The sequence below is a fragment of the Peromyscus californicus genome, unplaced genomic scaffold (genome assembly GCF_007827085.1).
Source record: "Peromyscus californicus insignis strain IS unplaced genomic scaffold, ASM782708v3 Scaffold_9__1_contigs__length_137607984, whole genome shotgun sequence".
NCBI lineage: Eukaryota > Metazoa > Chordata > Mammalia > Rodentia > Cricetidae > Peromyscus > Peromyscus californicus.
This window is the reverse complement of record NW_026294617.1, coordinates 47,819,018-47,832,499: the sequence shown is the minus strand read 5'-3', so window position 1 is coordinate 47,832,499 and position 13,482 is coordinate 47,819,018. Positions and strand designations below refer to the sequence as shown.

The 13,482-nt window shown below is 43.1% G+C and overlaps 1 protein-coding gene across 3 annotated transcripts in view; it reads left to right on the top strand.

Moving 5' to 3' along the window:
- Positions 1-12,867: 12,867 nt before the first annotated feature.
- Positions 12,868-13,482, top strand: part of B3galnt1 (beta-1,3-N-acetylgalactosaminyltransferase 1 (globoside blood group)) — a 29,698-nt gene continuing 29,083 nt past the window's right edge. For 2 of the 3 annotated variants that reach the window (XM_052731968.1, XM_052731966.1), the window contains exon 1: positions 13,125-13,441. The gene's annotated coding sequence lies outside the window, so the exon portion shown is untranslated. Of the gene's footprint in view, positions 13,000-13,124; positions 13,442-13,482 lie in introns of those variants that run through there. The other variant, XM_052731967.1, reaches the window with a different exon arrangement.

Sequence of the window (13,482 nt, the reverse complement as noted above, 5' to 3'; positions counted from 1 at the left end):
AGTTACATGTTTCAGGCTTAACCTGAAAACACACAGAAGGCTAAAGGTTGTCCTTATAAATGAATTACATTTGTACTTAGCAGTAAAGAATTTGATCATTTATAAGGTGACTGATCATAATTTTCATATCTTAATTATCTTTTACACTTTACAAGTTAGTAGCTTTTTCTTTTTCTTCTTCTTCTTCTTCTTCTTCTTCTTCTTCTTCTTCTTCTTCTTCTTCTTCTTCTTCTTCTTCTTCTTCTTTTCTGAGACAGGGTTTCTTTGTGTAGCCTTGGCTGTTTTGGAACTAGCTCTGTAGATCAAGCTGGCCTCAAACTCACAGAGATCCACCTGCCTTAGCCTCCCCAGTGCTGGGATTAAAGGCATGTGCCATCACCACTCAGCTCAAGTTAGTAGGTTTTTTTTTTTATAAGATTAGGATTTTACAGTTTTATTCCTGTTAAGTTTAAGCCTTAAAAAAAATCACAATTCTTGAATCAAAGTTCTTTTAGTGTCAAAATAGAACCCTAAATCATAAATGCAGCCCACAGAGAAACTGGAAACCTTATTTTCTTAATCCTTTCACGGTGCACTATTATAGAATTATGACTCAGTTTTTCCAAATAACTTACGCTTAAGACAAAGATGACATACATTTTCAAGGCACTTTCTGTTAGCCTGAATAGACCTTAGATAGTCTACAGGCTCTTTCCCAGATTGCCTGGGCCATTGTCTTGCCGCATCATAAGATAGAAATAGTTCAGTTTCTGGTGCTTATAGCTATGGCCCTAATTCTTTAGCTTCTCATCTTTCCCCTCACATTTCTTATTCTTCTTTTATCCCTTTCATCCTAGGTCATTCACCTATTGAACTTTTGTTATCCTTTATCTGGAATTCTAAAGATCTCTGCCATCTTAGTCTATTCAAAACCCTGGCCAGATCCTATCTCATGACATTAAACTTCTGTTGCTCTTTCCTAAGTTACATTTTTCAACCAGAAGACCCGACTAGGGATGCTGGTCCCTGATAGTGACTGTCAGGATGGCATGAAAACCTGGCCGGGAGCAAGCAGCCCTAAGCCAGGAGGTGACCCAGATGGATTGATTCCATTGAACAACGTCTTTCATCTCCTTTCCAACTTGATTCTGCTTCTGGCTGTATTATCTGCCTTGACTTTTCTAAATGGATTCCTCAGGCTTAGTCCTAAGCTGATATATTCTATTAGGTCAGGCATGTGTCAAGCCATAGCCCTTTATTTAAAGTGAAAACGAGAATTGGCAAAATTACTAGAAGAATCTCTGCATATGTCAAGTCAGTGAACTTCGCAGACTCAGTGAATGTTGAGGCTATTCACGGACAAACATTTTGGTACAGTCTGTGGCATTATTTTGAGATAATGCAGACACCCAGAAGACCTGTTATTTAGTCTTTTTAGAAAAAAAAAGAGCAAATCATTACTGAATATAGTGAACAAAATGTCACTTATGTTGCCTTGAGTAATAAAAATTATTAAAGGCTTTTATTTACATCTCTAATTATCTAGCCCCTTTCATGTCATTTCCCAAGTTTTTCTGGTTGCTCAAGTATTATACGAAAGAACATTACAAAGGTAAAAGAGAAAATTGACTATATTTTCCCATCTATAAAGATTTTTTAATCCTTGCATATACAGCCTTAGTATCTTTTTTTTTTTTTTTTTTTTTTTTTTTTTTTTTTTTTTTTTTGGTTTTTCGAGACAGGGTTTCTCTGTGTAGCTTTGCGCCTTTCCTGGGACTCACTTGGTAGTCCAGGCTGGCCTCGAACTCACAGAGATCCGCCTGGCTCTGCCTCCCGAGTGCTGGGATTAAAGGCGTGTGCCACCACCGCCCGGCCAGCCTTAGTATCTTATTTATCGAACATTTGCTGTTTTCAGTCCTATTTTTCATAAACCTTGTTTTTATGATTTTTGTCCTCATCTGTTATTTTTATTCTAGGGACAAGAATTATCATACAAAAATCCATCTTGATCCAAAATATCCTGGAGACCTGTTGTTGCCTCTGTAGTTGGTGAATACACCACGTGCTCATCTTAACCAAGATGCTGGTGACGTCACACGGCTGTTGTCTACAAACATCTGTTTTTTTTTTTTCATGCAGTAGCCAACTCTATTCAGCGTTTCAGACGATTTGTACTCTGAGGGTTGAGAAGAGTCACAGAAAAGTGTACAGGGACAAGGACAAGTCACACACGGCGAAACCATGTTTCTCCACAGGACAGACAACCAAACAATGGCCAGTTGTAATGAGTAATCTGAACAATCTGCCACACCTGGGAGGAGCAGGAACACACATTCCAAGAACAATTCCATGTTCTGAAGAAACTGAGATCACAAAAATTCTTTTGTGTTCTTGAAGGTTTCTCACAAGCACTCAGAATTCCTCTCACATGACTTCATTCTTGGACCATGTGCTGACATCTCCCTTATTATAATATTTAAAACTTTTATTGAACATAGATTCTTTTCTCATACAACTTATCCTGATTATAGTTTCCCCTCCCTCTACTCCTGCCAGCTCCCCCCCACCTCCCCTCCCCTCTGGATCCACTCCCTTTCTGTCTCTCATTAGAAAAGACCAGGCTTCTAAGAGATAAGGACCAAACATGACAAAATAAAATATAATAAAACAAAAACCATCATATTGAAGTTAGACAAGGCGACCCAACAGAAAAAAGAGTTCCAAGAGCATGCAGAGACCCACTTGTTGTCACACTCAGGAGACCCATAAAAACACTAAGCTAAAAGCTCTAATACACGTGCAGGGGACCTGGTGCAGACATGTCATCCCTGTGTTTGCTGCTTCAGTCTCTGTGAGTTCATACGCACCCTGCTTAGTTGATTCAGAGGGCTCCCTCTCTCTCAAGTAATATCTAGATGTGGGCCTTTGTATCTGCTTCCATCTGCTGCTGAAGGAAACTTCTCTGATGATGATAGGGTAAAGCATTCATCTATGAGTATAGCAGAATGTCATGAGGAGTCATTTTATTAACTTTTTTTTTAAGACCAAAAGTATTTTTAAGACCAGAAGTCTCTGTTTCTTATTTACCCAAGCAGTGTTGGGTATGGGTTCTGTCTCGTAGAATAGGCCTTAAGTCAATCCAACACTGGTTGGCAACTCCCACAAGTTCTGCACCACGTTGCCCTAGCATATTTTACAGGCAGGACAGATTGTAGGTCAAAGGTTTTGTGGTTGAGCTGATGTTTATGTTTCTCTTTTGGTAGCTTGCAGAGTAACTTCCCATATCAAAGAAACTAGAATGTAGGGGTGAAGGCTCCATGCAAGCACCAGCTGGTATTCTCCATGTTCAATGAGCTGTGTGGGTGTTGTCCTTGGCAATGGGGACCCCACTGTCTGTTTGCAGAGAGCAACCCATGTTCTTAGCAATAGCCTGGGTTGTTTGGGGATTTCCATGGGACCCCTCTTGGCCAACAACTCAATTGAATGAAAGCCAATCCCACTATTAGAAGCCTTGTTTGGTAACAAGAGGTAACCAGTTGCGATTCTGTATCTTCCATTATTAAGAAACCTCATTAGAATCACCTTCACATAGTTTAGGAAGTTTCCACTGCACTAGGTTTCCATATCATTCCTCAAATGTCCCCTCAATTCCAGATGTCTCTCCCTGCATTCTCTCTTTCTACCTTATCTCCCCTTTCCCTCCTCATCTGATCCTCCCATTCCTGTCCCCACCCCCAGCCCCAGTCCATCTGTAAAATCTGTTCTATTTTCCCCTCCAGGGAGATCCATTTGTCCCCCTAGAACTTTCCTCTATACCTAACCTCTCTGAGTCTACAGATTGTAGCTTGGTTACCATTTATTTAACAGCTAATATTCACATATGAGGTAATACCATATTACCTTTCTGAGACTGGGCTACCTTACTCAGGATATTTTTAGTTCCATCCATTTGCCTGCAAATTTCATGATGTCATTGTTTTTAATAGCTGAGTAGTACTCCATTGTGTAAATGCACCACACCTTCTTTATCCATTCTCCAGTTCAGGGATATGTAGGTTATTTACACATAGAGCAGCAGTGAACACAGTTGAACAGTCATCCCTGTGGTAGGACGGGGCGTCCTTTGGGTGTACGCCTAAGATCTTGGGTATAGCTAGATCTTGAGGTGGATCGATTCTCAACTTTCTTAGGAACTGCCATATTGATTTCCATACTGGCTGTAAAGTCTGCACTCCCACCAGCAATGGATGAGTGTTCCCCTTGCTCCACATCTTCACCAGCATGAGCTGTTGTTTGTGTTATTGATCTAAACCATTCTGACAGGTATGGATGGAATCTCAAAGCAATTTTGATTTGCATTTCCCTGACGGCTAAGGATATTGAACATTTCTTTAAATGAAAAACATTTATTTTTCAAACAAGAGTTGAATCCCAGTTGTATACACAGTATGCTGTAGCAAATTAAGATTACCTACATATGGATTTTCAATTATCAACCCTTTTGCTTTTTGTTTTTTCAGTTTTTTGAGACATGGTTTCTCTATATAACAGCCCTAGCTGTCCTGGAGCTAGCTCTGTAGACCAGGCTGACCTCGAACTCACAGAGATCTGCCTGCCTCTGCCTCCCAAGTGCTGGGATTAAAGGCACACACCACTGTAGCCAGAAGTTTTCTCCATCCTGCCTGGTCCTGCCAGGCCCCACATTCCTCTAGCCTGGCTGTCCCACAGCTGCTTATAAAATAATCACTCAGAAGCTTATATTAATTATAACTGCTCAGCCATTAGCCCAGGCTTATTATTGACTAGCTCTTACATCTTAAATTAACCCATTTCTATAAATCTATACTTTGCCACATGGCTCGTGGCTTACTGGTACTTTACATCTTGCTTCTCATGGCAGTGGCTGGCAGCGTCTCTGCTGCTCTGTCTTTCTCCTCTCTATCTGTTTGGATTTTCTGCCTGCCTCTACGCTGTCTTGCCATAGGTTAAATGGCTTTATTTACCCACCAATCAGAGCAACATATTTTCATAGCATACAGAAAGACATTCCCCCACCACGCCACCACTGCCTGGCTTGTTATAAATTTTAAGCTTTTTTTTTTTTTTTTGCTGTTGTTACAGATTTTACAGGTTTTTGACCATACCCAATAAACTTGAAGTACAGAAAGTTTACATAACAGCCTTACAAATCTTAAGATAAAGTTTATGCTTAGCAAAAGTTTTAGAGAGTTAAATAAAATGAAAAAGAGCATGAGATGAGTGGCAATAAGCCCCATTGGGAATAGTCCACTTTTGGGCTATTCGATTTTGTTTTTCCTTTCTATGTCATAGGTTAGGTGGCCATAACCCAACTCCAGAACCAGCTTTTAATACAGTAGAACAGCATAAAACAATGTTTTAGTAGTATCCACACTCAAAAGATGGTTGTGGACTTGGGCCCCTTGGCCCCAATGAGGTGGGAGTGCACCAGGTCATTTGGAGATGGGGGCTTTGGTACCCACAGGGTGGCATGCTGGGGGTGCTTGCATTGCCCCGGCCTGGAACCACAGGGAGGACAGCAGCCAGAGTTCTAGAGAGAGCCTTGGGGAGAGACTGGGGAGTGTGCAGGAGCAAGCTGAGAGACACACTAGCAAGGAGCTCACACTGCAGCTGAGCCCGCTCTCTCATTCTCTCCCTCACTTGCTTGGCCCGGCTTTCACACCTGCAATTTATGGGCACACCAGAAAATACAGATCCATCACACAGCAACTTAAAAAACAACAACCAGAATGTTTACGCAGTCAGACAAACAGACATGTGTGCAATGGCCGCTTTCACTGCTGTTTCTGCTTTTGTAATCAAACTTATACTCTGCCCCAAAAGACAACTGCAAGACCCCAAATTGTGACTTTGTGGTTGTTTTCTCCTTGATAAGCCCTGGGCTGATATGGCTAGATGACGCATCTTGGGAGGACTTTCAGGCACAGTCCTGGTGCCAGGTGCCAGGTGCCAGGTGCCTGGTGCCGGTATCGAAATAAAAAGCCTCTGCTTATTAAAATCTATTCGTGGTCATGGTGAATCTCTGCGCAATCCCAGACTCACAACAAAATGAGATTACAGAAGCCTTAATATTTTAGATAACAATTACACAACAAGGAGGAAAGAGCCGGGAGGCTCTGGGATCAGTCTCCTCTTCAGACTGCTGTCAATAACGAACAGCTGAGGAGGCTGAACTTAGGGTCAGGGTCTAGCCACGCCGTGGTTAACAGTTCTTAGACTAAGAATAAGGTCCTGCAGACTCCTGGGTTTGTTTATTTATTTAACACAGTGACTTAGTCTGAAACTCAGTTTGAAATGGAGGTAATTCTTAACCATTACAATGAGAGCGGTCAGCAATTGCTGAGGAGAAGATTCTTCCGCGGAACTGACTACAAGCTGGGTAGCGAACTCCAGGGATCTAGCTTTGATCTCTCCCCCATGCCAAGGTGAGCATTTCAGTGACACAGCTGCCTTGAACTCACCCATGCTCCTCTAACCCCTCAACCACGTTCCTGTAGGTGTGGGGAGGGAGTTAGGGGTAGAGGTGCATAGATGTTTGTTTATATTTCCCTGGGAAGCATGTAAAATGTGGCTTTCCTGGTGGGGGGCGGGGAAGGACAGTGGGAAAGGATATATTTATTTATTTTATTTTATTTTTTAAGGCAGGGCTTCGTGTAGTCCAGGCTGGTTTGGAATTTTTAGTATAGCCCAGGAGGACCTTGAATTCCTGATCCTCCTGTCTCTACCTCTTGAGTGCTGAGAGATTACAGGTTTGTGCCATCATACCTGGATTTTTATGGTACTAGAGATGGAATCCAAAGTTTCATGCATGTTAGGCAAGCATTCTACCTACCATAGCTACAGCCTCAACTCTGAGACTCCCTGACCTGACATGCTGGATTAAGGAGGAAGATGAATCAAGAAACAAATTTGGATACCTGATAAATGGTGCTACTTTAATAAAATGAGGATCCAGGACAATCGTCAAGGTTTATGGGAAACTACTGAGATTGGCTTTTGCGTGTAAATCTTCGGATGACCTGGTAAATGTCCACAGGAGAGAGAAAATGCAGGTGTGACCTGGCGGCCAGACTACTTGGTTCCTCACACTTCTAAATAAGGAGAGTGGCACACCGTGCCCCAGAAGTCAGAAGAGTGAATTCTGAAGTAGCAAGAGTAGCCAGTAGCTGGCCTGCAGACAAATCTGTGCTCTCCACTCTCCTTTAACGTGCTGCTTCTGCAGAGAGACCCCAGAGGTATCAGCACTCACTATTCAATTGGAAGTAATGTGCTAACCAATCACAGTTGATAGCTTCCACTGTATAAGCGGTTGCTCATGTGCTATAAAGCAGATGCTGTTCCCTAAAATCATCTCCAGAGCGGTTTATCTCCATGCCCTTTACTGACACATGGGCATCATGGTCTTGCCAGGAGACACCCCAGTAATGATGGCAAATGTCTTCATCTACCAAACGGCAAGGATATAATATCTATCAAATCAGGTCGACTCATTAATAATCGACTGATTACATGTGAATACATTTTGATAATGGATCAGTGTCAGGTTCGTGCTAGTATCACTCCTGCATGCATTTTGTGACCTACAAGAAGGAGGTAGAGGAGAGACTGAAGACACTGTCCGCACTTGCATGGAACAGCACCATCCATCAGTTCAGCCAGACGGGAGGCGCTGGAGGAAAATGCTCCCGAGAATGAAAGATGTAGATAGTCAAGGAAGAAATGTAAGACAGCAGATCATCAATTAGGAGTACATCGCAGCTGCTTCTAGGAATAATAAATTGTCCAAGTGTTCCATCAAGTGAAGCAGCAAGACAGGGGTACAATGAGATTTTTGAAAAACACTTGTTGAATAATTCAACTAAACAATTAGCCGCAGCATTCACTGTAGATTAGAAATCATCTCCAGAACCCATCCTGGCATGGAACACGCACTGCATAGATTCAAATTTTCTGTTACATTTTGATTTTCATCTACAGACAAACCTAAGGTTAAAATATAATCTTTTCTTATAAAGGCAATTACTAGTTCAAACTTACAAATAGTAGCACATGGCTACTAAAGTCTTGATCATGTGTGTGGAAAACTGCTGGTATATTTAACCATCTGACTGACACAATGATATCTGGGCATAAAAGGTGACTTCTCGGTGCATTCTTTCCTTCTGGAATTGGTAGGCAATGGTGGATTGTTCATTTGTTTTGCCTCTGGGAACTAAGCAAATAACCTGTCTTTAAACCTCATTAAGGCTTAGTGAAATCCATACATATCTATGAAATATGTTCTAAGTGGTGGCAGAATGGTAGCTCCTGGTCTCTTTCCTATGATAGACATGACAGAAACCTGTAAGCAAGTTCTCCGAAAAGTGAACAAGTGCTCAGAATTATTACAGGCAAGGTCAGCATGGGGAAGGGGCCTAAGAACAATAGGTAGCAGTAGAATTAAGATGTGGAGATTCATGTCACAGTTTGAAGTTATTTAAATCTGGCAAATCTGATAGTGAAGTCACCATCACCTCTTAAAAAGCACCTTGGTTGAACATATGGTAGAAATCTTCCCCTTGGTTGTCTTGTGGCCATAATATTGTAACTCTGCCTACTGAGAGGCAGGGTCTATTTCTGTCTCTGGTGTGCAGAGAGATCTCATAACTTGCTTTGGTATATAAAATGTTGTATATATGACCTTATGTGACTCCCGTGGCTATAGCTTAAGACATCCAACTGCTTCTGCCTGTACCCTCTTGGATGTGCCCCATAGCTAGGCAACTTAGCCCAATGGAGGATGAGAGGCTTCACAGTGCTCATAGATGTGTGGGTGAGGCTACCTGTGACCTTCAGCTCACCTGATTCTCCAGTTGAGGGAATTACAACCTACTACAGGACAAATTTCCGAGATGTATCAATGTTTAAAGATACAGGCTTATGTTAGCTCACAGTTTTGGGACTCTCCATATATGGTCAACTGGTCCCATTGCCTTGGTGCCCATGTCAAGGCAGTAGTACATCACATTGCATTGGGGAAGAGAAAAATCATTCACATCATGACTTGGAAAAAAAAATCACTATTGGTACAGGCTGGGGAGCAAGCCTTTAACATACATTGCAGATCCAAACCATAGCAGAAACAAAGCCTAAAACATTTACTATCTAGTCCTTTAGAGAAAACTTTCCCAACTATAATTCAAATTTCAAAAGGTTTTATTAATAAAAAAAATTTGGGGCCAGATATTGGGGTGAGTGCTGAAAGATCAGAGAAGCAGAACAAGCCACAGCTAACCTCACCTTGCCAACTTCTCAGCTGATCTTGTTTCTGCAAACTGGAAACCTCTGAATCCTCATCTGAATGGATCTCAGCTGAACTGCTGCTAAAAGCCTAAAAATTTAAAGGCCTCTAGTTCCTGGTCCTCATGCCTTATATACCTTTCTGCTTCCTACTATCACTTTCTGGGATTAAAGGCGTGTATTTTTCCCAAACAAGACACAAGATCTCAAGTGCTGGGATTAAAGGTGTGTGTCACCGTGACTGGCTGTTCCCAGTGTCGCCTTGAACTCACAGAGATCTGAATAGATCTCTGCCTCGGAATGCTAGGATTAAAGGGATGTGCTACCACTGCCTAACCTCTATATAGTGGCTGTTCTGTTCTCTGATCCCCAGATAAATTTATTGGGATGCATAACAGACCAACCACATTTCCCCTTTTTTTGTTTAAAATAAAAAGTTATAACTAATATAAGAAAAAGTATATACAATAAGTATATATAATATACACAGTCAAGAATTATATTAACAGTGTCTAGTCCATTAACATTTGACAGATTCAGACAAAAAACCCCTCCATTATATACATTAACAATGTCCAGTCCATTAACATTTGACAAATTCAGACAAAAATTTTCATTACTTATCCTATTTAAAACAAATATCTCCAAAGAAAAAGACTTCAATTTATAAAAAGAACCAATTGGGTCTTTCCTTGTATTGTATGGGGAACACCAATATCTGGGACCCCTACATTCTATACTGATGCACATAAATCAGGAAAGGCAGGTTATAAATCAGGAAATTTAAGTAAAGTGGCTCAAAGCCCTAATAATTCTGCTCAAAAGTAAGAATTATACGGTATTCTCATGGTACTATTAGATTTTTCAGAACCTCTTTATATAGTTACTGACTCTCAATATGCAGAAAGAGTTGTTTTACATATTGAAACCGCTGAACTTACTCATGATAATTCAGAATTAATTTCATTATTTATACAATTATGGGAAATAGTCAGGAATAGGAATCATCCCACACATATATGGATATAACATATCAGATCCCATATGGTTCTATCAGGCCCTCTTGCACAAGGTAATGATGAAACTGATGAGCTATTAGTAGGAAATGTGCTGAAAGCCTCAGAATTTCATAAGAAACATCCTGTTAATAGCAAGGGTTTGAAAAAGGAATTTTCGATCACTTGGCAACAAGCCAAGGAACTGATAAGGAAATGTCCTACTTGTTCTTTGTAAAACCAAACTCCACTACCTGCAGGAATTAGCTCAAAGGGTACTCAAAGAAATGAAATTTGGCAAATGTATGTGTTTCATTTTGTGGAGTTCGGAAAATTGAAATATGTACACCATACCATAGATATATATTCAGGATTTCAATGGGAAACTACTTTGAGTTCTGAAAAGGCTGATTCTGTAATTACACATCTATTAGAAGTTATGGCCATCATGGGAACACTTACACAAATTAAGACTGACAATGCTCCAGCATGTGTCTCTAGTAAAACCAAACAGTTTTTTACTTATTACAACATAAAACATATTGCAAGTATATCACATAATCCTACAGGTCAAGCAGTTATAGAAAGATCTAGTTGCACTTTAAAAGAAATGTCTAGTAAACAAAAAGGGATAATAATGATCCCCAGAGATAGATTACACAATGCTTTATTACCTTTCAATTTTTAAATGCTAACGAGAAAGGAACAGCAGCTATGGAGGGGACACTGGAGAGCAGGAAAACCTTCTGAACTAAACTAGCTGGTATTTAAAGCTGTGCTGACCTCAGAATGGAAACCAGGATATGTGTTACATTGGGGAAGAGGTCTTGCTTTTGTTTCCACAGGAGAAGAAAAGCTATGGATAGCATCAAACTTGATAAAGATTAGATTTGAACAGGACAGACCTCATGATAAGGAAAGGCGATAAAAGAGAAAACGCACCAATTAGGGTCGGGGCAGGGTTTTGTTTTTGTCTTTCCAGGAAAATAAAAACATCTAAAGACCTTTGGACAAATGAAGCACCAAAAAAAGAAGAGAGAACCATCCAGAAAAAATTATCAAGAAAAGGTGTAATCTGGCCTAATGGAGTAAAATACTTCCTACAGGGTAAAATTTCATAAACCTTCCAAAATGTCTCTTTTTTTCTGGTTTCTACAGACATGTGAAAGTCTTTATGTAGTCCTTATCTACACATTGGTCTTAAGTACTGTCTTTTATTGAAGGAATTTAAAACACTGTCCTCCAAAGAATTTTTAAAATCTTCGTTTGACGTATTACCTATTAACCACTAAAGAGAAATACTCTCCATCCTTGTTTATAATGGAAAAAAATGGAGAACACTTCTCCTTACTTCAGTGGTATTAGTTTTGAGACAACTGAGATTGTGTTTAAAATTTCATATTCTCCCCCATGGGAACCACCATGGAATGCACGAAGGAGTCCTACCATTGCATCAAACCTCTGGTTCAAGAACCTTCCAGCTTAAATTCTAGACCTAAAGGTAAGTTAAATCATGCTGGGGGTGGGGGTGGGGCAAAACATGAGACAAACTGAGCAACTTCCAAAAGTACTGCTACGATAGGAAAACAGGTTGTGCTGTGTCAATATTCTACACAGATTCATAGAGGCAACATTCCAACCTTTATTAGATCACCTTTCTAGGAAATCAGTGTGACTTTCTGACAACTGGGAAAACTTGAATATGGTGTCCATACTAGATGACGTTATAGAATTCTAGTTTCTCAAAAGTTATAACGCCAATCTGCTTGTGTAGAAGTCATTGGTGTAGGAAATGTAATCTGAAGTATCTAGGAAAAAGTAGGAAAGCCATTCTTGTAGATTGCTAAATTGTTGAATTTTGCATGCATGTATGTAGGTGTGCACTGAAGGATTCTTCCCTTTGGGTGGAGTGAGGCCAAGCTGTTTACAGTCCGAATCCCAAGAGACCAGAACAAGACTTTGTTTTCAGATGACACTCTTGACAGGGGCCTTTGGTTAAAACAAACAAACGAAAAAAAAAAACCAACAGGGAATTTTATTTTGGAATGGAACTACCTCCACCCAAAGTCCGGGATAAGCAGGGCCAGTATAGTAACACCCAGCTATCATGACCCCTCCCTTCTCCTCCTCTCCCCTTCCCTCCCCTTCTCTCCCCCAGGGAAGCACCATTTGGGCGGGGCTGGCCAAGTGTCCACAGGAATGGACTGATTCTAGAAGCAGTTGGGGGTGAAGGGGTGCGGGTCGGGTGCCAGCGACTGACACCCTGAGCCTGCCACCCACACAGACCTAAGGAACCTTTCAGTCCCTGCACCCGGGTCGGGAGACCCGGCCCTCGGGAGCGAGCGAGGCACTCCTGCCCAGACTTCCTTCTCTCCCGGCGAGCCCTGTGCTGAAATCCTGCCCCTGGGGCTAGGCATGGAGGCGGCTTGTGGCAGAGGGCACGTGCGCGGCGAAGAGCAGGGGAATCTTAAGCAGCCCTGCCCTTGAGGCCGGAGGAGCCTGCGGCGGGAGATGCCAGCGCCCGGGGCCGAGGCCGACGGGCACAGCAAGGCCAGCGTTGGGCTGCGGGGGCCGGCGGGGACCCCGCACGCGCGTGCGTGAGGGAAGGCAGCGCGCACCGGGCGTGCGTGCGGCTGCGGGGCGCCCGCGTGCGCGCGCGCAGGAAGCCAGCGCCGTCAGCATCGCAGCGGGTGCCGGCGCGCCGGAGGTGAGTGCGGGGCGGGCGGGGCGGGGAGACGGTTGGGCGGCGGCGGAGCGGCCCTGCCCGGGGCGCAGCCTTCCAGGGACGCGGGGGTCCCCGGCTCCGAGGCCCAAGGCTCCGCTCCCCGGCCGCTGGTCTGCGGAGCGCCTCCCCGCGAGCTGCCACGCCCTGGGCCCCGGGCCTCCGCGGCTGCTCCCGGCCGGCTCTCGAGGCTCCGGGCGAGGGACCCGGGCCGCTTGGAGGGACGCCCGGTGCGCGTGGCGGGCCAGGTCGCCGCCCCTGCGATCCATTCTGTCCTGCCCCCGGGCGCTGTACGCCTCGGGGGTGGCCTGGTTGTCACCGTGCGCCAAGGAGAAGCTGGGACTAGCGTCAGCGCGCTGGTGGACCCGCAGCAGGCCCGGAGGCTCGCACAGTCCTGGCGGGAAAAGGGCCGGTGGTGGTCCCCTGGGTAGGAGAATGCTTTATGGGGAGGGATGGCGGGGAAGATGG